Below are 14,118 nucleotides of genomic sequence, written 5' to 3' on the forward strand. Positions count from 1 at the left end.
CATCACCTTCTTCCCATGCCATTTTTCTTCACCTCTCACCCTCTCTGTCTGCAACGCAAACATAAACAGAATTAAGCATTACTTTGCCTTCCAAAGTTTTCCACCAAACATTACAAAAACATCTTTGTATCCTTTTTCTACTGTTAAGAATTAAGATTAAAAGATCCAAAAGAACATTTTGGACTTTTTTTCCAAATTTGGGAGCTCATGTCTCTTTCTAAGGCACTTTGTTCTCCTATCAGTTGCAAACATTCAGAGCACAAAATCTAAGAAACCCTTAGGGACTATTTATAGGCTTACTTACTAACTACATGGTGGTTTAAAGCCACATTTTAACCAAGGCAGCCTTGTCCAGTTAGTTATTTAGTCATATAAATCCTAATCATGTTTGAATTGTACTGAGCAAAATGTCTTAATTAAACTCATAACAACGAGTTCCACGGGCTAATTTTGTACCACACAAGTAACTATTTTCCATCAGGCCTATTTTTATAGCCTTTTTTATTGTCATTGATTATATTCTTTTTCTTGTTCTGTAACAAAGCTATGCTCTGCATAGCAATACTCATCTAGACCGTTATATAAATCCAGTAATTTGTGACCTCTAATTGGCATATAACTATGGACAACTTCGTACATAAGAGTTTCATCATCCTAAATGTATTTTCTGTTAAGCTCCTGGAAGTGTTATGTGTGGAAGTACTTTTACCTCCAAGACACAAAGTTTATGTCTACACCATGTCAATCCATGTTAGGAAATTGGCACATCTGCAGCCATTTTCCAGCCGCGCAGCCATGTAGGTCAAAACAGTTTGTGCTCATATTTTTAAACAGGCGTCCCACAAAAGCTAATTTTTAGAAATGGTCCTCTGCCTGTACTTGCTCCCAAAACAAACCCCAGAGGTATTTAGGAAGGTGCTGGTTAGCACAGGCCAAAAGCACAACAGGGAAGACTCAAACACTGCAATGAGTTAATTGGTATTTTTTTGGTCCCTGGCCTTGTTTAAAGTTTGCTCATACTAGCTGAAGAGAGTAGGTTCTGGTCTTCGCCTTGGAAAGAAGGACAGTATTTTATCCAAGACTGCCAACGCAAGAATGCTAACCTTGAAGAAATGATGAAAAACAGTCTGTTGCTGTTAAGAAAAATTCTGCTTTTCCCTGGAAATGAGGGGCATAAGCCCTGCAACAAACACCAAAAGGCAGCTGGATCCAGTTGCTGAAAGGTGCAAGCAAGACAGTTGGCTGGGAAACAAGGAGAAAGGGAGGGTGTTATTCCCTTGTCCCTGGTTTAAAAGCCTCCTAGTATAGGAAGGGTGAGCTGTTGTGAGAGCAGCTACTTTCTTCAGAAGGAGCTTAAGTGCTTTGGTGAGCCATATCAAAGTCCTTGCTTTTGCTGAGGTTAACACAGCAGGGCTGTGTTGCTGCATTCCTTTCTTTTGCTGGAAAGAGACAATTTTTAATTATAAGCATCAAAAGCCGTAGTATTTGATGAGCTGGCTAGCAGGAAGCAAGACCAGTCTATACCACAAAGTTTGTAACTCTCATAATTACAGACTGTCTTGGTTAAATTCAGATCTTAACAAGAGCAAATTCAAGTTAAGGGTACACATTTCCTGTTTTCTAAAAAGTAAAGATAAAACCTAGCTGAGGTGAACCAGTAGCTAGACTGAAATCTGGACCTAGGACCCTAGCCACTAGGCTATTGATGTGTCAATGCATACGTATTCTTCAAATAAATGATTCAAATCATTTGCTGCCTTAAAAGGAAGAGTCTTCTTCCCTCTGAGTGTATTTGGCATGTTACATGGGACAAACAGGTAATACTCACCATACATTAAAACTGAATCCAGTCTCATGTTATTCCTTTATCATAAAGGTCCAACATTACTCTCCTAGGTTAAATGCTTACCTTATCAATTATAGGAATGATAAGGAGGTTGTAACAAATACAACAAATGGAAAATAATGTCAGCAAGAGCAGGGGCAGGCCAAACAAAATCAGACTTAGTTAATTAAGCTAATTTAGAGAGAACATTGAGAATCCTACTACAAAGCAGCTCTTTAGCTGTTAACAATCAGCCACATGATCACAGGACTCCTCTAGATAGAAAGGTAACCTCAAAGGCCAATAGAAAGGCACCTACTGGCTTCCATCTTTTTTGGAACACAACTTTAAGACAAACTAGTAACTCAAGCTGATCCAAGTATTGACCCTTTGTATCTCATTTAAAAATGTCCCAACTCCCATGAAATGTTGCGAACATGGAATCTAGACCAAGATCATCTACACAGAGGCAGATTAGCCACAGCTCCAATGAATAGAATACGTATTTCGCTTTTGTAGAGAAGCAAGGAGTCGTAGGATAGCTACGGACTTAATCTAAAAGCTATGTGTTATTAAAAGGTTTAGTATAGACATAGGCCATATTCATTCCCATTCTGCTATTGAGTTTTATTCTGAAACTAGCAATTCAGAGAAATAAGCCAAAATAACTTGTCTAGAGTATATGGATAATGTCAATAAACCAACCAATGATACAAAAAGGACACTTCTACTCTAGGTGTATATGGGCATTATATAGTCATGCAAAGTCACAAAGAATGAGAATAAATTCCAATATCTTTTTCTTACGGTCAGTTCATTCAAGATACATTTCATTTGGACTTTCAAAACTAGTAAGGCTGTATACCCTGTGCTGCACAAGTGGAACTTGGCAATATACTATATTGCCATCTGGTTTTGTTTATCATGGATTTTAACTATTAAACATTTATTAAAGACCTTAATGGTTAAGCTATTCCTCAATAATTGTGGTTATTATTTATTAATCGTAACACATCTACATAATTAGTTAGGGCCTCCTTCTGGTATCCTTACTCACACTAAGTAATAATTTACTCCGTGATCTACCCCAGTAAACTGAACCACAAATCTGACTAACACTCATCACAAATTTGGGAAGCAAAACTGGTTTTCCTGTGGCATTTACACAGTGTGTAATAAGTTAAATGGTCACAGGCATGCACATATGTACGTGTGTGCTTCAGTTATCTGAAGAGTTCTGTGAAGTTCTTCTTATATTTTTATAATACATAATGTATATATAACTTTATATATAACATAATAATTTCAGTCTAGAGGTGTGTATGTTACTAATTTTTCTGAGAGAGTAAATTGGCAGGAAGGTCAGGTAAAGATCTGTCACTGCTAAGGATTTGGTCTGTGTTGTTTTGTTTCTTAAGGTACTTTATCTGGTATCTTGGTCAATATCTACTGCAGACTGAGATTCACAGCATTTTTTCAGACAGAAGGATACGATTTTGTATAATTTGGAGATCTGAACATTGAATGGCCCACCTGAGTTAATCATCCCAAGAGCTGAAGAGCACAACCTGACATTAAGATACACCTTAACTAATTTCAAGGAAATTGTTATTGGGGCCCTCAATAGGGAAATCAGGTATGTCACCCAAAAACTGTACCAAACAGCTCTACTTCATATAATCAGAAGCTGAATAGCCTTCGAAGGTGCTTTTTTGCAGTACACATGAACCGGTGAAAGTAAAGATAACAATGTATGTATTTAGGAGGAAGGGAGCCTGACTTTGTACAGATAATCAAGGAAAATATTGTTTTGAGAAAACAGCATGTAATACATTTAAGAGCCCTTGAGAAACAAGACATCAGGTCTCTGCTTGCCATTTGTGAATGAGGAAGACATGCCGCAGTCCTAATGAGTCTGATCCAGACAAGAGATTAAATAATCCATTTTCTTACCTCAAGTTGGGAAAACTGTAAAGGCCAGAACATTTCAACATTTTTATGACATGTTGGATTTGTGTTGTCATATATAGATAAGAATCTAAAGCATCAGAAAAAAATGCAAAAGTTTGGTTACCTACTTTCTTTTAGTTCTCAATGATGAAAATGATGCTAAGGGTCTTTTTTTTATTATTAACTGATTTTTTTAGTTTTAGCAATGGCTCAACAATTCCCATCTCAACAGAGTTTATAAAATACACCACGAAAACATTTTAAAGGGATAAATATGTAATTGAGCTAGATTCATTTGATTTGTATATATTATTAATATGCATGTGACCAGAGACTTAGGAAGACATGTGAACACAAAATTGAGCTTGGAGAGGGTTTTCTGTACTCTCTAAGAAGTGCAGCAGGTGGACCGTTGTCTAAATGTAGAAGAGCTGTAACCTTGATCAGGGGTTTCTTAGGTGGAAATTAATTTAACAGAAGTAATCTGGAATTAGAACAAGTAGATACTGAAAATAATAGCTTGCCCTTTAAAATGTCCTTTTGTTTCCAGAGGTAAAATTGGTTTTGCTTTTTTTTTCATATTTCATCTGGTCATTATTCAAAAACATTTTATGTGCTATATTAAGATTAGAAGCTAGGCTTTCTTCTTGCAATGAACACAGATGGCAAAAGCAAAAATAAAAAGAACATTCAAGAGCTGTAAGCACACGCTTTTAGTATATTTTAATTAGTTTTCCATGGACAAAGAAGTTTTAATCACAAGCACAAAAAATTTTGCCTCCCCAGAGCAGAATACACCAGTACTCAAATGAAATCAATTTATAGCAGCAGATTAAAAAGTATAGAATAGAAATATTACAGCACAACAGAATGAAAACAATCTCTCTGACTCTCAATCAATTCTGATGCACTTCTGTGATATACATTTCTCTAACAAGTTTGTTCTTCTCATTAAGCCGTCTAACCATGTAAATACCATCAGCCCTTTATGGAAAAGTAAAGAGGATTTTTGGAGGGAAAAATTCTGCAGTAACATTATGCATGACTTCATACTGTTTTTTCAAGCTTTACCCAAGCATTCTTTTCTTTGAGAATTTCATTTGAGTTTCTACTAGCCATAACAATGAGCCATTCAGTTCTGGGACACCTAATAAGAAATTCAACTTTGAAATTCCATTGTAGCCCCTAAAATGGTATCTCATTTTTAATGACTACATGCAGGTTTAGTTGCTGCTGAGTATCTCTATGGGCAAGATTTATGCAGTCCCATCTTCTCAATAATCTCTCAGGCTTGGGCAATGCACTATAACTTGCAGTCAAGCATGCTGGCTAGCATTATCGGTAATGCAGTTGGGTTTCACTAATTGATATTTTATTTAGTTGAAAAGGGCATAAGAATTGAAATTATTCCAGCTTGTGGGATTTTTATCAAGCCACAAGGGCTGAGGCTGTTTCTTTAGCTTTTAAAGCTCAGCGTTCCAATTTTACAGCAAATGCAAGAAGGGCGTCCCATTGCTAAGGGTAACAGCCTGAATTAGGCAGTCATGGTCTTGCATCCCAATCAGCCATAGCCTCACAACATAACTTTGGGCAAGACTCTTGGAACCAGGCTGATCTTGTTTTACTTCAGTTGTTGCAAAGTATCAAATCTACATTAGATATCAAGGTTTCCTCCCAAGAGTGAAAAGAAAAAGATGTGCATTTCCATACACAGATTTATTTCATCCTAAAAGAGATTTCTGAGAGAGGTGCTAGCGATACTAACCGACCTTGCGCTCCTGGTGCCTGTAGCGGTACTAACACTGCAAACAGAACTTAGAGTTCAGCATTTTGCTGAGCTTTGGACAGCTGGCATAAGGTAAAATGGATTTATCAATGTTAAGTGATCATGCCACTAGACAAGGTGGACAAGGTGGACACTGCTAGTGGAGTAAGCAGACTGGACTGTGCAAGTTATCAGAGAAGAATCCTCTCTGAGGTACTAGTCCATTCTGAAGTCCATGCCACTAGGCCCATGCTAAGGGGTCCATGTTTTCTTCTCTGATAACCTGCGCAGTCCAGGCTGCTTTCTCTACTAGCAGTGGCCACCCTGTCTAGTTTTTAAAGACAATCTGTACATGTTGTCTTGAGCTCCAGCTGTGTCACTGACTGCAGTTCAGAAGGCAGTGTGAGTGCTAAAACCACTTAGGGACCTATCTCTTTGTGCTTTAATTCTCCACCTCACAAAAGGAAAGTAGCACTCCCCGTTTTTATTGCATGCTCCAAATACTTTAAAGAACTTAGAGATTAGGAGATACAGCAATTAGAGTAATAACATAGTAGTAATAATGCTCAAAAAATCCAGCTTTTGTTACATTTTTATATGGAGACATTTCAAGAAAACAAGATTTTGTCCCATTCCTAAGCATGTTTGTCAAAAAATAAATAAAAGCTGTCTAAAATATAAGTCACAAAGGGAAAATTTACTCATTTACAAGATGTTTTTTCACATATATACATGTGTTATTTGCTATGAATATTTATTTTCAGCATACTTTTTCTTTTCTACTGAATTTTTTTAACACGTTATTTAAAGCATGCTCTGAAATGTCATGACCATTTAATTCGTACAGAAGAGTAAAAAAGGAGTACTACAGGAAGCTTTGTGTCTGTAGATAGAATTCAAAACTATGGGGTGTTTTTTCACTCTATTATATGAGAAATTGTTGAAATCATGTAATTAAAGACTGTATTGTAATGCATATACACCAGGGGGCAGAGTAAAGGCCACTTTTAACTTCGACATTTCCTGGCTTTGAGTGCACAATGCAACAACAGTACAGTTCAACTGTGAACATGAGGGTTTTTGCATTTAATAGAGTATTTATAATTCAAGTCAGCAGTAGCATCTTCCTAATTGCCTTATTGCCAGTTGTCATCAGATGTTAAGCTACAGACAGAATGATGTGTAACAGAAATGTGCTGCTGCAGTAAGAAGGAACATAAATCACCCTTTGCCATAACTCGGTAACTTAGCAGCCAACCATAAAGTACTTGACTGTGCAATATTCTATCCAAGCCTGTCTCAACAGCGTAAGGATTGCAGGAGTCTCCCTGGAAACAATACTGCTTTTTTTTTTTTTTTTTTTAAGAGAAAAGAATTTGGAGACAAGTTTGGGCTATTCTTGAAGTGTCATTTCCTAGCTTGTTTCCAATACAGAGTGGCTCTTAATACTTGGAGTGCCAGCCAAGGCATCCCAGCTGATAGAGGATCAATATGCTAAAATGGCTGCACGTACCAAGTCATAATTTAAAATCCACATTTCTAAACAGGCTTGGGATAGCCTCATGCTCAAATCAATTCACTTTCTGACACTGATTTTAAAATTATGAGCCTGTTTAAAGAAAAATTTAAGTCAATTTACTTTATTGAACATTTGTATTTACAGAAAATTAGTGTGAGCTATTTAGGAAAGGAAGCAGGAATCTGACTCAAAAGGACTTGCAGAAAACAAAGGAAGAATTCCTTGAAGTATTATTTTTAAATTTACACAAAGTGTTTGCATACAACTTTTAAAATAACGTTTAGAAGTTAGTAATTCTCCTAATACAAATCTGTCTTTCAAAAATGGCTGCTTTAAGCTTTGAGGAAATAAAAGAGGAATGGCTTTTTAGAAGAGAAGCTGAGCTGTGAACTGAAAGTCCCAGTTGTATCCTCTCCACATAGTTGATTAAAATAAAATCTTACATCTGAATGCGCTTTATTTTAGGACTACTGGTTTAGTGCTCATAACTTTTTACAAATATTAGTACATGCTCTTCCATTCTCCTCCTGGATAATGTAAAATTTAATCTGAAAGGTGTTTTCTAGAGATATAAGAAGTTTAGTTTAGTATCATCACATTTTTTTACATTACCTCAGTTGTTTCTTAGCTTTTGCTAACGCAAACCGAATGTTCTTAACATGACATTTCCCCTGACGTATACCTGTTTGTTAGAGGCAGCTGGTCAATTATTTAACTGACATAAGTGGTATTTTACTTAATATGAAAGAACATCTCCACTGTCTACCATCATGTTATATCATGTATTATGTGTGAGAATTAGGAGTGATTTCCTCAGTTCTGCAAATATATTTTCATGTTTCATTCTGCTTTTGAAAAGCATTATAAATTCTATAGGAAACACTAGAAAGATGATAAATACTTTGTAATGTTTTGTGTATGTGTGCACACATGCATGCACGTACAGAAACTTAGTCCAAATTTGAAACAGTAAGTCGGGAGTGAGGCCTAGTAAAATCAATCGTAGTTTATGCAGTTTTGCAATTTCTTTGTAACCAGTTCTATGTAAATTATTCTGGTAAAAAAATTTAAGTTCACAGAAGAATGAACTTTTTTCTGTGTTGACGTGTTGCATAAGACTGGTAATTTCTATCACAAGATATAACAGGATTACATGAGAATCTCCCAAACAGTGCAAGTGATTATTCTGCTGTTCAGACCTCATAATAAATACTGCTGGCTCTCTGCTGAGAGTGTAAGCTAAAGTGAATAAGGTCTCCATGAGGCACAATTTAGAACAGTAAGGATGTCTGACTCGATAAATGGCTGGTTGATTTAACAAAAGGGTGCATGAGATCAGAATGACAAATTAATTTTGGCTAAGTGAAAAGGCATGCTTTTCTTTTTTTCAGTGCTTTTACTTTAAATGTACAGCACCCTTAGACAGATTTTGCCTTTTGAAACTACAAACTTTCACAAGTTTCTGACAAAAGGTCAGGATTACATTACAGCTGAAAGTCTGCACTAACAGTAAGTATACTATGGTGAAAATTAAAAACCATGCGCATATAAGAATTTTTCTTTCCATGCAATTTTATTTTTGAAAAAAACACCATCAGGAGGAAAAAGGAAAACTTCTCAGTCCCAAAATTTGTTGGTTTCTTCTGATAACTCTTGCCTAACAGTTTTGTATAGAAATATGAAAGGTGTTGAGAGTCTATATGCTTAAATCCAAAAATGGATCCTCAAGCAAAAAATGCTTTTGTATTAAACCCAAGCAATATTACTTATTTCTTCCCCCACAACCCCCAGTAAAGGAAAGCTATGCTTCAAGTTAGGTTCAGCATAAGATAACATATAACTTGTTTCTTTCCTGGAAAGTTCAGGAGATAATTATCTTATGATTCTGCTCCATTTTGTATACGAGCGTGTGGTTGTGCATTTGTGGGTTTTATCTAAATGCAAACATTTTACACATCTTTTTCTTGTAACCTATATGGACCACATATTGAAAAACTGGTCTCACATTACTTACTATTAAATGTGCGGTGGTATGAAATTCAATAGGCAGCCCTGCTACTTCTCCTAAACCTGCAGGCCAGAGGTAGAAACAAGGAGGGGAAAAAAAAAAAAAAAGCCAGCAAAAAACACCACCACAACAAAGTGAATAGCACTGATAGGACTCACAGAAATAAGAACAAATGGAAAAAAAAATAGCCTAAACTGCATTTTATCAATACAACTCGGCACATGGAAAGTGACACAGCTATTTATAGCAAGCAGTCCCTTTCTGTTTTCCACCAGGTTTTAAGCCCAATAATTATAGTGTATAATCAAAAGCATTGAACTCTCACAAAGCGTGAGTCTAGACCTCAGAAACAAAGTACTCTGCTAGTTTACAGTTCTTCTTACAGCATGGCATGGTCAGAGGATGTTTTTTAGGCCTTTTCCAAAACTGCAGGATAAGAATCAGGCTATGCTCCCTAGAACTTCAAGCAATTCTACCACCTTTCTGCCATTACATTAAGTTTGCCTGGACCACCAGCTCTCAAGAAGAACCTAGAAAAGCTGAGGCAGAACAATGTGCCTTGAGTGTGCCTTAATACTGCCTGCCACAGTGTATGTGGGAGAGCCCTCTCCATCTGTAACCAATTGTTCAGTCATTTATGGAACACAATGGAGAGGGAGAGGGAGGAGAATCTACTTCAAGCTCTCACATAATCTTCTGAACACACCTGAGGGCTACTGGACATTATCCTTCTTCCTTCTGCAACACTGCTGCACAGCTCTAATTTGCAGGGAAGGAATATCAAAAGTAGAAAAGACTCAAATAGTAATTTCTACAGCAATATCTATCTAATATCCCACCGCCAAAAAAAGAAAACATGTGGAAGGCTGCATGATTCTATTCCAATCCACAATACCCTCTGAAATGGCAAGTTACAGGCAGCCAATATGGTAGGAGGTCCTCAGGGAGCAACAGAAGAAAAGCGGCACCCAAGCTAACATTTAATTCTTCCTCCAGCTTTTCTGATACCCAAATAGACCATGAAGATTCTGGAATCTCAGATGTATTCAACTTAGAGACAGATGAAAACATCTTCCCACTGAAAAAAAAAAAAAAAAAAACAACAAAAAAAACCAACCAAAATTGTAAGCACTCATGGAGCAAAGAATCATTGCTGTTTATTCAGAAAGGCTTATGGAATAACATCAATATCTTTCTCAGCCTTAAGGACCCCCTGCATTCCTCCCTCAGAAACATTAGCAAGATAAGAAAAAACAATGATTTTTTGAGGCAAGAGCCAGAATGTTCTTGGCAATTACAGTAAAAGTGGCGAAATTTATTTCAAGTGCACAATGTAATTGTATGATTTCATTGATGATGAGACTTACATTATTTTGTCTTTAATGTATAATCAGTTTATATTTAGGCTGTTGGTATGGAGGAAACACAACCTTATTATAATGTCATTCACCAAATACATTCATTGAAAAAGCAAATTCTGGCAGTGCTCAGCCCTGATTCTGGCAGCCCTCTAAAAGGTCAATACAATTATTTTTAAAACAATCACAATATTTTTTATTAGCACCACCAGGCTGAGAATCAGACTGGCTCCCTCACCACTCAGTATCTCAGTCCATGCCTCTTCAAAGGAAAAAAAAAAAGAGACGATCTTTGCACGTGCCTGAAAGATTAGTGAGTGGGGGAGCCAAGTCTGAAACCTTGTCCTATAGTCCAAGAGACTTCAGGATTAATGCTGCCTCCCTCTTCCAAATCAGGGTGGCAGTCCATTTAAATGTAGTAATAGCCTGCAGGCTATTGCTATGAACAGCGTGTTTCAAAGACAAATTTCAAAGCTCTTTACAAAAGATTACCATTATCTGCATTTTACACACAGGAAACAAAAACATTTGGGAAGGAGATATTCTTTAAGGATGAGAAAAGGAGAAGAAACATCACCTCCTTAGTTATCATCTAATACATTTTCTGCTAGGCTAGCAACTTGAAAACCACTGGAAGCCCACAGAATAATAAAAAAAAAAAAAAAAAAAAAAAAAGAAAAAAAATTTAAAACGCACCCTGACAGTGATTGAATGTTTTTAGCAAACAGGCAGTTTCCAGCATGTTCCAGTGCTGAAGATGGACAAAAGTGTACACCTTCCTATATTCAGGACAAACACAAAGGACCAGATCTCCAAAGGGTGCTAACAGATCCACTAGGTTGAGTGAATTTGCACTAATTTACACCAGTGAGATTAACTGTTATCTACAAAAGCTAAAGTGACGATGAGTTATAAAAGTTTCTTTATATATAGTTTCTCTACAAAAGAGAAAAATTCTCCCCAAAAATCTACCAGTTCTAAAGATGAAGTTTTGTTCAAGTATAGTTCTAAAACTAGAAAAATCATCTTTATAATAAGTATTTAGAGTAAAATTTAGCTTTGGAGAGATAGCGTTCTCTGTAACAACTTCGAAGAAATAAACACCTTTCCAGAGATTAACTAAAGGTCTAACCTGAGGTAGGAAGCTAACAGTGAACATTACTTTGTCTTGAAAAATATCTTGACAACACAAAGCTTTTTTGTGCTGGTGAGGTAATGTTTTAGGTGACCTCATAAGTCTTTTCTACCTCTAGCATCTGTGCTTTTGAGAATTTCCAAGGTAACCAGTACTTCAAATAGGCCACAGGAGCCAAGAGGAAGCTGAGTATTTTCTTAGTTTCTCTTTTTTTGAGGCGGAGTGAGCAAGATGTCTTGTATAACATTTCTATTTTTCCATTTATTATTTTTTTTTGTATATAGAGAATGGCTTTAGAATCTGACAAAGTTAAGGCAAAATTAAGATGTGATGCATATTTTCTGTGCATCCCTTTAACACTGAAACAAGTGAACAGTAGTGCTTTTTGTTTCATTCCCTTTCCTCTTTCTGTTTTGCCTGCAAAATGCAAGTATGTTTGTGACATTATAGCTACCATAATGGAATATGACAGCACAAAGGCAGGAATGTCTTTGTATTGCCATGGCAATAGACTAACTGTTTATTACTGGTAGTTTTAGGCTTTCACTCAACCATTGGAAGCACTTTTTAGTTCTTTTTTCTTATGCAAACATATTTTAGTGATTTTTGGCTGGTTTTATCCTTGCTGGCTCAAGGAGGTGCAAATTAAACAGCAGTTCTGTGGGCCAGGAAGTTCTCCTGCTCCACTGAGAAATCAATCAACTTGCAATGACAGACTGCGTTTCCACTGCCACCCCTTCCCTCAGCCATGGCAGGGGATGGTACCTTTATATTTGATCCAAGGAGTGTACGATCATACATTCACGGTCTCTTCACTCCTGAGTCATTCAGGTTTATCAAAGCCAAAAGCAGAGGTAAACTTAGCCCCTTTACTTAGCACGTCTGACAGCAGCATTAAAGCCAGTGCTGTAACTTTTACTAAGTAGTACTTGGGCTACGTTTTAATTGACATACTGTCCAAATCAAGACAGATGCTTATTTAATGTACTGGCATTTTAAGTAATTATTTGAACTTCTGAATTGCCTATACTTATATTGATCCCACTTAAATGATTTTCTTAAGTGAAATGTAAATTATCCTATAATTACAATTGTAGGGATTTATCATAAGAATTAGCATAGATGGAAAAGCCTTGGAAAAAATGATCCTACTGTAAGGCAGTCAAATAAATTAGCAGGCCAAACAGTGCTTGTGATTTGACTTAGATACTGTAGCTAATATTCTATTAATATTAATTTCTCTTTTACGAATGTTCCTGTTTTATTTTCACCAAAGCCAATAAGGTTAATTATTGGGCATTTAACACCTGTAAAGTAAGTCCTAGTTTTAAATGTTAACTGGAATAAATTGATACTTTCAGTATCTGCTGTGACCTGAAAAAAATACATAAATGAGAAGACACTGAAGCCACAAATATTATTTACTTGTCCTTGTTCTTTTGGCTCTCAAGGTAAATTTTTCCTGCATGTATTAAGTCCCAAATAAAGGAATGCTACAGCATCACTTATGACAGAAACATCTAATCATGGGGTTGAAAGAAATCTCAGATGTTTAGAAAGTGCCCATGGCCCCAACTAGAATCAATTGTATGCCACGCCTGACCAGCTTGTCCAGCCTCCTCTTAAAGTCTTCTAGTGATGAAGATTCACACCCTTCCCTGAACAACCCATTCTAGTATTTCTAGGGCCTTGGAAAATTCTAACACCCCATCTGAACCTCCCTTGCTTGGGATTCACCTTGTTTCAGCTACCACAGGGACAGAGCACAGAAAACCCTCTTCTTCTCTGCAGCAGCCCTTACATACAGAAGATTGTTACTTCATCACTCCATAGTCTTCCTTTCAACAGGCTAAACATTCCCATATCATTTACTCCTTCCCCATGTATTGTGTTTGCATGGCAAGGCAGGAGCTACAGCAGTGGCTTCTGTGATCAGATCCAAAAGCTGCCCCCATGGCCAATGGAGCCCATGCCAGCTGGCTGCAAGGCGGACCTGGCGCTGGCCAGAGCTGAGCCCATCTGGGACGGTGGTAGTGCCTTCATGATAACGTATTTAAGAAAAGGGGAAAAAACTGCTGCACAACAACAGCCAGAAGAGAGGAGTGAGAATGTGTGAGAGCACCAACTCTGCAGACACCCAGGTCAGTGCAGAAGGAGAAGCAAGAGGTGCTCCAGGCATCAGAGCCGAGATTCCCCGGCAGCCCATGGTGAAGCCCGCACGCAGTGAGGCAGACTGTACCCCTCAGCCCTTGGGGGGTAACAGTGGAGCAGATCCCCACCTGCAGCCCATGGAGGACCCCACACCGGAGCAGGTGGATGCATGTGAAGAGGCTGTGACACCGTGGGAAGCCTGCACTGGAGCAGGCTCCTGGCATGACCTGTGGACCCATGGAGAAAGATTTGATTGGTAATAAGCTAATTTCCCCAAGTCAAGTCTGTTTTGCCCATGATGGTAATTTGTGAGTATGAAGTGGAGTGAATTCACAGGGACTGAACCTTCCTCTGCCCTTATCTCAACCCACAAGCCTTTTGTTGTATTTTCTTTTCCCTGTCCAGTT

The sequence above is a fragment of the Falco naumanni genome, chromosome 1 (assembly GCF_017639655.2).
Source record: "Falco naumanni isolate bFalNau1 chromosome 1, bFalNau1.pat, whole genome shotgun sequence".
NCBI classification, from domain to species: domain Eukaryota; kingdom Metazoa; phylum Chordata; class Aves; order Falconiformes; family Falconidae; genus Falco; species Falco naumanni.